General features: G+C 31.6%; 1 pseudogene; it reads left to right on the forward strand.

Annotated features, from left to right (window-relative positions):
- Positions 1-750: 750 nt before the first annotated feature.
- Positions 751-7,954, forward strand: LOC125877500 (uncharacterized; annotated as a pseudogene).
- The last annotated feature ends 343 nt before the right edge of the window (positions 7,955-8,297 follow it).

An 8,297-nucleotide genomic window follows, 5' to 3' on the forward strand; every position in this document is an offset into this window, starting at 1 on the left:
AAACTTCTTCTTCGTTTTCCAGCCTCTACTCACCCAAATTCGGTTCTTTTTCCCAAATTCTTTTTAAATACAGATACCCAGCAAATGTACCTAGGAACCTAACTCAAATCACTAAATAATTTCACGTGATGATCTTAGAAACCTCTCAATTTCAGCCCAACTCAAGAACAATATCAATTTCAAGAATACACATCAAAACATCAACTTTCAAACTCTTTTAGGACGAATTCACACTGAAATAACATGTTTGGCGCGTGGATGAACGAACCCAATGCTATGAGAGACTCACATACCTTGTAGGATAAAATGCTTGAAGAAATCCGCAATCAATTCCTTACGAAGACGACAAATCTTCCTTTTTCTTATTCTCTTTTCTCTTGTGTTCCTTCTCCAAAAACCCTAACTATATTTTTCAAAAGCATAAACTGAATCCTATCAGTTTAGACCCTAAAATATTACCAAAAACGAATTAATTAAGTTGGGTAAGGAAAAGACCAAACTACCCTTAAAAATCCGGTTTTTGACTTTCCTTATTCCAACAGACCAACTTCCAAAGGGCCTAACTTACTCATGCAAACTGGGAATTGCGCAAACTTGGCAGCGTTGAAAAGGTAGTTCTAAGAGCTTTCCAACCATATCTGGAAATACACCTAACTCATCTTGAACTGGGAGTTATGACCGTTTGAATTTGACCAAAAACCCATTTTTCCTAACTAAAACAATTTTTCAGATTTTTCTTTATTCCCATAAATGACTATTTCCAGTTCTAAGCTTCTTCTTAGCTATTTCAAGTTGCGAGATGTTACAAATTCTCTTGAGCTGCTTCTTCTCAAGGTAAAATGATCATTGTACCAGCTATGGTTGGGATTGTATGCCCTGAAATTATTTGGATCATATAAAAAAGATGAACATGGGCCCATTCACCTGCCCTGTGGACCACTTACTATTATGATTTAATAGATGCATCCATGGTATGGTCACATTTACATTTGTTATCAACTTACAGATTGCTTTTGTAATGTTGTTTGCTCGAATTGTTAAATTAAGAGCATAGTTCCAAAGTATAAAATGATGTTGATAATGCTGGTTAGTTTAGCAGAAATTGTATGCCTCATATTATAACTAGGCCTTTGATTATGAGAACAAATAAACAAATAAAATTTGGTAAAAGATGAGTTTATTTAACATGTATGCATCAAGCCAACAAGGTTCTCCCATCACAATTGGTTCAGGGTTAGGACCCAAATAATTTTCATCTATAAATTTGATGTGTGCACATCTGATTTTATTACTCTACCATACACAAAGATGAATCCCCAAATGAGGTTGGGGGTAAATGTTAGATTCCCTAACAGTAGAGGGGGGGGGGGGGATATAATTAGCAGCTGAAAATTATGTGTGGCATGAATTATCTAGATCCTTGTTAAAAAAATGTGAACTTGATGTTCAAGAAATAATTTATTTGCAAAATATTGCAAATAATTTGCCAAATGTATTTACTGACCAATAATGTAATTAAGCTCCAAATGTTTCAATAAATGGTCATTGAAGGATAGAGTCTATGGTACACCAAAAGCGTGATAGACCAACCAATTCCAAGCATAAAACTCTTTATGGAAGTAGAGGAGCAAATTATCAAAATGATCATTATAAGGAGACAATTGTTTTTAAAAAGCACAATGACATAACACTTCATAATACCTTGAAAAAGTTTTAGTTACCTGAAAATAATGAAAAATGTTTGTGTTAGCAGCTAAAGAAAAACATACGTCAGAAGAAGAAAAAATAGAGTAGTTTGTAAAGCTGAAGGAAGAGATATTTAAATAGAAGGAACTCCCAACAATTTGCAGTAAATAATGTAGTAACTACAAAACATAATCTTCCTAATAACTAGGAACTAAGTCTACCAACAAATACATGCCTAAAGACAAGGATACTCGCAACTGAAAAACTAAAACACAAGATATCTCTTCTGAAAACTGAAAACACATCAGTAGTCATGTCATCATGCCATCTCAACATCAATTAACACCTCATGAGGAAGATTTCAACAAAAAATGAAGAGATCTCGGTAATTTATGTCATATTGTAATAGAGTCAAATGACCGTCGACTGTATCTTTATTATGAAGTAGCACTTAATGATATAATTGGTGACGAGGATCTTGAATTCAAATCTGTCATATAATATGGATAGATAAATGATTGGCCAAATAAAGTGCACTATTCAAGTATACTTTGTTTCACTTAGAAAACTGATGTTTTTGAAAAAGTGATGCTTTTGAACTTATAGTTCATAGATAAAGATATAAAGTCAGTTGGGTACAAATGAATCATTGTATGAAATTATAACCGTAAAATATAAAGTATGGTTTGTGCCTCGGGGCATAAAGAGTTTTCGCAAAAGTTCTGACATTATTGAATAGAGATGTATTCTTCAGTCCGACAATAGATGAAATACTTAAATATGTATAATGAATGGTTATTATGTCTAACTAGATGATAAAGGTTATATGAAACTATTTGAAGGATTTAAAAGGTCTTAAAGAAATTCTATTAAGTACCCATTGGTTCTGAGATTGCTTAACACATAGAAAGAATCTTTTCGGTCTCATAAGAATGATTAGAAAATATCATGTATTAGTGCAATTGGTGCACTTAAAGATTCTTGATTATACAAAAGCTAGAAGATTATTTGATCTACATAACGAAAGTTATGTGAAGAGATCATCATATTATCATTCAAGTTATGCCAAGAAACTAACAAAACAAGTGACTCAACACATAGAAGATGTGTGTTTTTCTTTGAGAACAAAGGACGAGTTTCAATAAAATTGATATGATCAATCTCCGAGTCAATTTTTTTAATTATGTAAATGCAGAATATTTATTTGATCCACATAAAGCTTGATCGTAAATGAGATATTTTTTACATGTGGAAGCACAACAATATCTTGGCATTCAAAGAATCAAACACTAGTAACCACTTCTTCAAAATTACGCAGAAATAATATTGATATATGAAGTAAGTCGGGAGTGGGTTTGGTTCGAATCATGACCTTCCATATTAATAAAATATGTGATTTTCCTTTGGAAAGGGATATTCCAACCACCATATACGAAAATAATGAATAGCTTGATTGATGGAATGAAACGAAAAAAGGAGACCGGACAAAACATATTTCACAAAAAATATTTTTCACGCATGATCTTCAACCAAATGGTGAGATAGACGTCCAAAAGACCCGTTCAAGCTATAATCTTGTAAAATTATTCACTCAGGATTGTCAACATCAATATTTGAGAAGTTGAGATATAAGATTATAATGCATTGTCTCCGAGATGTCAAGTAATGTTTTCATCAGAGGGAGTAAATACATGTTGCACTCTTTTTTTCTTGGCTTAGGTTTTGCCCCAATGGGTTTTCCAGGCAACGTTTTTAATGAGGCAACAACCAACGCGTATTACAAGATATATGTACTCTTTTTACTTCACTAAAATTTTTCCTACATAATTTTTCCTAAGAATGTTTTAATGAGGCATATTATCAGACATTCTAGGGAGAGTGTTGTAATATATTTTTGTGGATGTCCATAACTTAAAGGTATAATTACATTATAATGTATAGTAACTCCCAAACCTCAATAACCTTCCTCGTTGATATTCCTCCATAACTTACATGGTCACGTCTCCATAACTTTCATGGTTAATGTCATGTTTATAACTACCCTTTTGTATGCCTCTATGTAATACTATAAATAGAGGCATTAGAGTTCATATTGGACACACTTGAAGATTTAATTTCCAATTGAATACTTAGAAGAATAAGTAAAGATTTCTTCTCTTGTCTCCTCTTTCTATTGCTTTCATCTCTATATTTGTTGTCTTATTTTTCTTTAGTTTTATAACAAGAATACTTGAAAGAATAAGAAAAGCTTTCTTCTCTTGTCTCCCTATTTCTATTCCTTTCATCTCTATATTTCTTGTCTTATTTTGCTTTAGTTTTATAAAAAAAAAATTAAATTTTAGTCCATGTGATACTTTTTAACCATTTATTTGATGAATAGGAGTTATGAGAGTAAAATTAGAATTTTATTTAATTTACTTTGATGAGTAGGAGCGTAGAGGGAATTCATGCACAATAAGTAATTTGCCACTAATGGTAGTAGAATATTTTGGATCCCTTCTTATTTGTTTCAATTATGAAATTTAAGAATCATAGTCTAATTTTCCTTTTATATACAATAATTTATTACATTTTCAGTTTAGATCATTTGTATAAGTGATTTTACTTTCAAATCTGGACCTTCATATTTTTGGTTTTGCATTCACAGTAAAATAAGTATTTATAAAACTCAAAAATTATTTTTAAATCATTTTGACTTTATATTGTTCCATAGTATATTTGTTCTTAGCTCCTGAAATATCAATACATTGTGATATTAATCCTTATAATATTTTAATAAGAACCTTTAATTTTTAATTAATTGAAATACTCATTTGTGATATTTTACATGTGAATATTTCACAAATTTTAAAATTTATTAATTATTAAATAATTTCATTATTCATGTATAATATTAAATTTTGTATTGTTAATTCATATTTAAGAGTAATGTAATTTCTAAAAACTGTCTATATGGAACGTATTTTCTATATAAAATGATTAACAAAATATCACAAGAATTTAAAATTTGAAATTAACCCTATTCCTACTCATCAAATTAAATTAAATTAAATTTAAAATTTACTCTTATGGCGCATACTCATCAAATTAAATTAAATAAAAGTCTAGATTTACTTTCTTGACTCCTGCTCATCAAATTTAATTCTTAAGAAAACATTACCAGAACTAAAATTCAAAACTTAATATCTTTGCTTCTACTCGTCAAATTAAATTAAATAAAATTCTAAATTACCCTCCTTGGTCCTGGCTCCTACTTATCAAGTTAAATACTTCAGGAAATATCACTAAAGTTTAAATTTAAATTTAACCTCTTGGCTCCCACTCTTCAAATTAAATTAAATTTAAATTTAAATTTATCTTCCTTGGTCATGGCTCCTATTCATCAAATTAAATACTTGAGAAAATATCACTAGAATTAAAATTTAAAATTTACCCTCTTAGTCCTGGCTCCTACTCATCAAATTAAATTAAATAAAACTCCATATTACTCTCCTAGCTCTTACTCATACAATTAAATGCTTAACAAAATACAAGATCTTAACTTCAAAATTTACACCTCTTGGCTCCTACTCATCAAATTGAATTAAATAAAATTCCAATTTTACTCTCACAACACCTACTCACAAAATTAAAATGCTTAAAAAATATCAGAAGAACTAAAATTTAAAATTTATCCTTTTTGACTCCTACTCATTAAATTAAATCAATTAAAATATTTTAAATAATGAGAGAAACTACTAATCCTCACAACACCTACTCACAAAATTAAAATGCTTAAAAAATATCAGAATAACTAAAATTTAAAATTTATCCTTTTTGACTCCTACTCATTAAATTAAATCAATTAATATATTGTAAATAATGAGAGAAACTACTAATCCTCTTGTATCCTATTCATTAAGACATAATGTATTGCCACAATCTGGAGAATTTTTCTATATATACAAAAATCTTCACTTGAGAATTTTCTTCTTTCATTTGCATTCTCAAACAAACAAGTTATTATTTGTTTTGTGTGGTTCCTTTATCTGATGGTTTGGAGTTTGATTTATGTATAACGTTGATCTTTATGGTGAATGATACATTATTTTTCATTCTAGACTAGTGATGGATTGCAACAAAAAAGAGGTCATAATTGCTTAAGTGATGATGGTAAATTGAAAAAAGACATCAATAAAATCTACTGAAAAAATTGTGTAGTAAGTGCTTATCTGCTTAGGCAAAAATGTTAGTGTCTTAATAAGGAAAGCCAAGCAAGATCTACGCGATGTACACATCGTGTCAACTATCTAAATGATGAAGAAGAAGATGCTTCTAAGCGATTTAAGGGGGTTGGATATCCCTCTCCTCCTCTGCGGTGAAACATTTTTCCTTTGAAGAGAGCTTCCAGAACACAAAGATGGAACTGAGACTGCAAAAGGAAGTGTAGATCTTCCTTCAAATGTAGGGCCTTCTACTATGACTGAGTTGAAAATATTTGAATATGCAGATACAAACTTTAGCAATTTTGACAAGGACAAGTCCTACTTTAAGTTTGGGCAAGTATGGACCTCCTATGACACCCTGGATGCCATGCCTAAATTCTATGTATTCATTAGGAAGATTTTGTCTCCTGCATTTAAATTGTGCATAACATGTTTAGAGCCAGAGACGCTGAATGAAGATGAAAGCAAATGACTATCTGAGGGATTTCCAGCTTCTTGTGCTAGGTTCAGACTAGGAAACTCAGAAGACATTGAAGATCTTCCTATGTCTCACATTTGGCATGTTCAATGAATGGAAACAACTACGATGGAATAAAGATATTTCCATTGAAAGGAGAAACTTGGCCCCTCTCTAAAGATTGGGATATGAACTGGTGTCCTCATCTAGGGAGCAATAAAAATTTCAACTATGAGTTTATTGAGGTCTTGTCAAACTATGTTGATTCTATTGGTGTGCATGTTGCATACTTGGTTAAAGCAAAAGGCTTTACTTGTCTTTTCGGTCGAGCAGGAGATCCATTTCTAGTTCTTGCAATGAATATTTTAGATTCTCTCATAGAATTCCTTCTATGAAGATGACAAGGATGGAGATGGATGATGTTCCTGAAGGATCCTTTGAGCTAGACCCTTCCGCCTTACCTACTGACCAAGTAGGCATTTCTGCTTCATCCATAGACCAAAGAGCGACAATTTATCTCATGGATTCTATAAAAAATTTGCAGAAAACTATGTTGCATCAGTACCTAATAAGGTTCCTGAACCAGAGTTTTACAAATTTTCTGCTGAGAGATCACCAGACAAGTTTCAGTTGGGTCAATGTTGGGCGATATGCAGTAATGAAGATGCCTTGCCCTATTACTATGGGTAGATAAAGAAGATAGATTTTCTCCTTGAGTTTGTATTGCATGTGGCATGATAGTACAATGCCAATTGGTTGTGGGCTGTTTAATTTTAGAAACAGTAAGTCGAACAAATATTCAGTAACCAACAACTTTTCACATGTAATAGCAGTAGAACCTATGAAGAGGGAAGTATACAAGATCTTCTCTAGGAAAGGTGAAGTTTGGGCGGTATACAAAAAATGGAGTGTGTAGACATTGAAATTTTGTGGGACTCTACAAGATTTGTTCAATTCGAATTGGGACTCTAGAAAGTGTATTCAGTTTCAATTAGAATTCTTGGAGGCTACTCAACCCTAAACCTTAGTTTATGACTATATAAAGGGTACTAAATTATCTTAAAATGCATCTCAAATATTCCACAAATTCATAGAATATTCATATAGAGGTCAAATCTAAATCCTCCTCGAGAAATACGCCACTATCTCCCCTCGAATCATGGATAAATCTTAAGAGAGTAGAATCAAGGGAGGAACAAAATTGTACCCGCAATCTTTATCAATAAAGTTATGTTTCATCTTATTTTTTTGTGATTGCAATTTATTTTCTGTCACTTTAAAAAATTGTTGCAAACAGAGTACTCAACTGAAAGGTAATAATCTATAAGATTTCGAATATGAGATTGGTGAAATTGTGGATGTTTCTGATAATTATGTAAACATGAAGTTCTTTGAGTGGGCTAAAGGCGTCAAGTCTGTCCACAAGGCTCACATTGAAGAAGAAGATGAGGCTGACAGAGTAGTGAAAACATATATATCCCAGCATCTCAGGTTCTCTCATCGAATTCCTGCTTTTTGCTTGACAAAAGAGAGGGTTGGCAGTTTTCGAGGTTTCGGGGAGCTGGATCCAGCAGGAATTCCTCTTTATTTATTGTGTACAGATTGAACAGATCCAGCAGGAATACCTAAAGAAGCATCAAAGTTTTCTTTAGTTCATTAGTTTAGTGGAAAGAATTTTCCAATTGAGTACTATTATAACTAATATGCAAATTGCAATCATAGTCCACAAAGGAAAAAGTTGCTCTCATCAAATGTACTTAAGTGATCTTTATGCTAAGAAATAACTATTAAAGCTATTGTGACTCATGCTGTATTTTACCATTTAAAGTTAAAAGAATGTTCCAAATCGGGCATCTTAAATTATTGTAGGAGATAAATGCATTCAATTTCATACGAATTGAAGAATGTGTTTGAAATTTCTCCAATGAGGCGGTCATGTAAAAGATTTA

This window comes from Solanum stenotomum, chromosome 1, assembly GCF_019186545.1.
Source record: "Solanum stenotomum isolate F172 chromosome 1, ASM1918654v1, whole genome shotgun sequence".
In the NCBI taxonomy this organism is placed as follows: domain Eukaryota; kingdom Viridiplantae; phylum Streptophyta; class Magnoliopsida; order Solanales; family Solanaceae; genus Solanum; species Solanum stenotomum.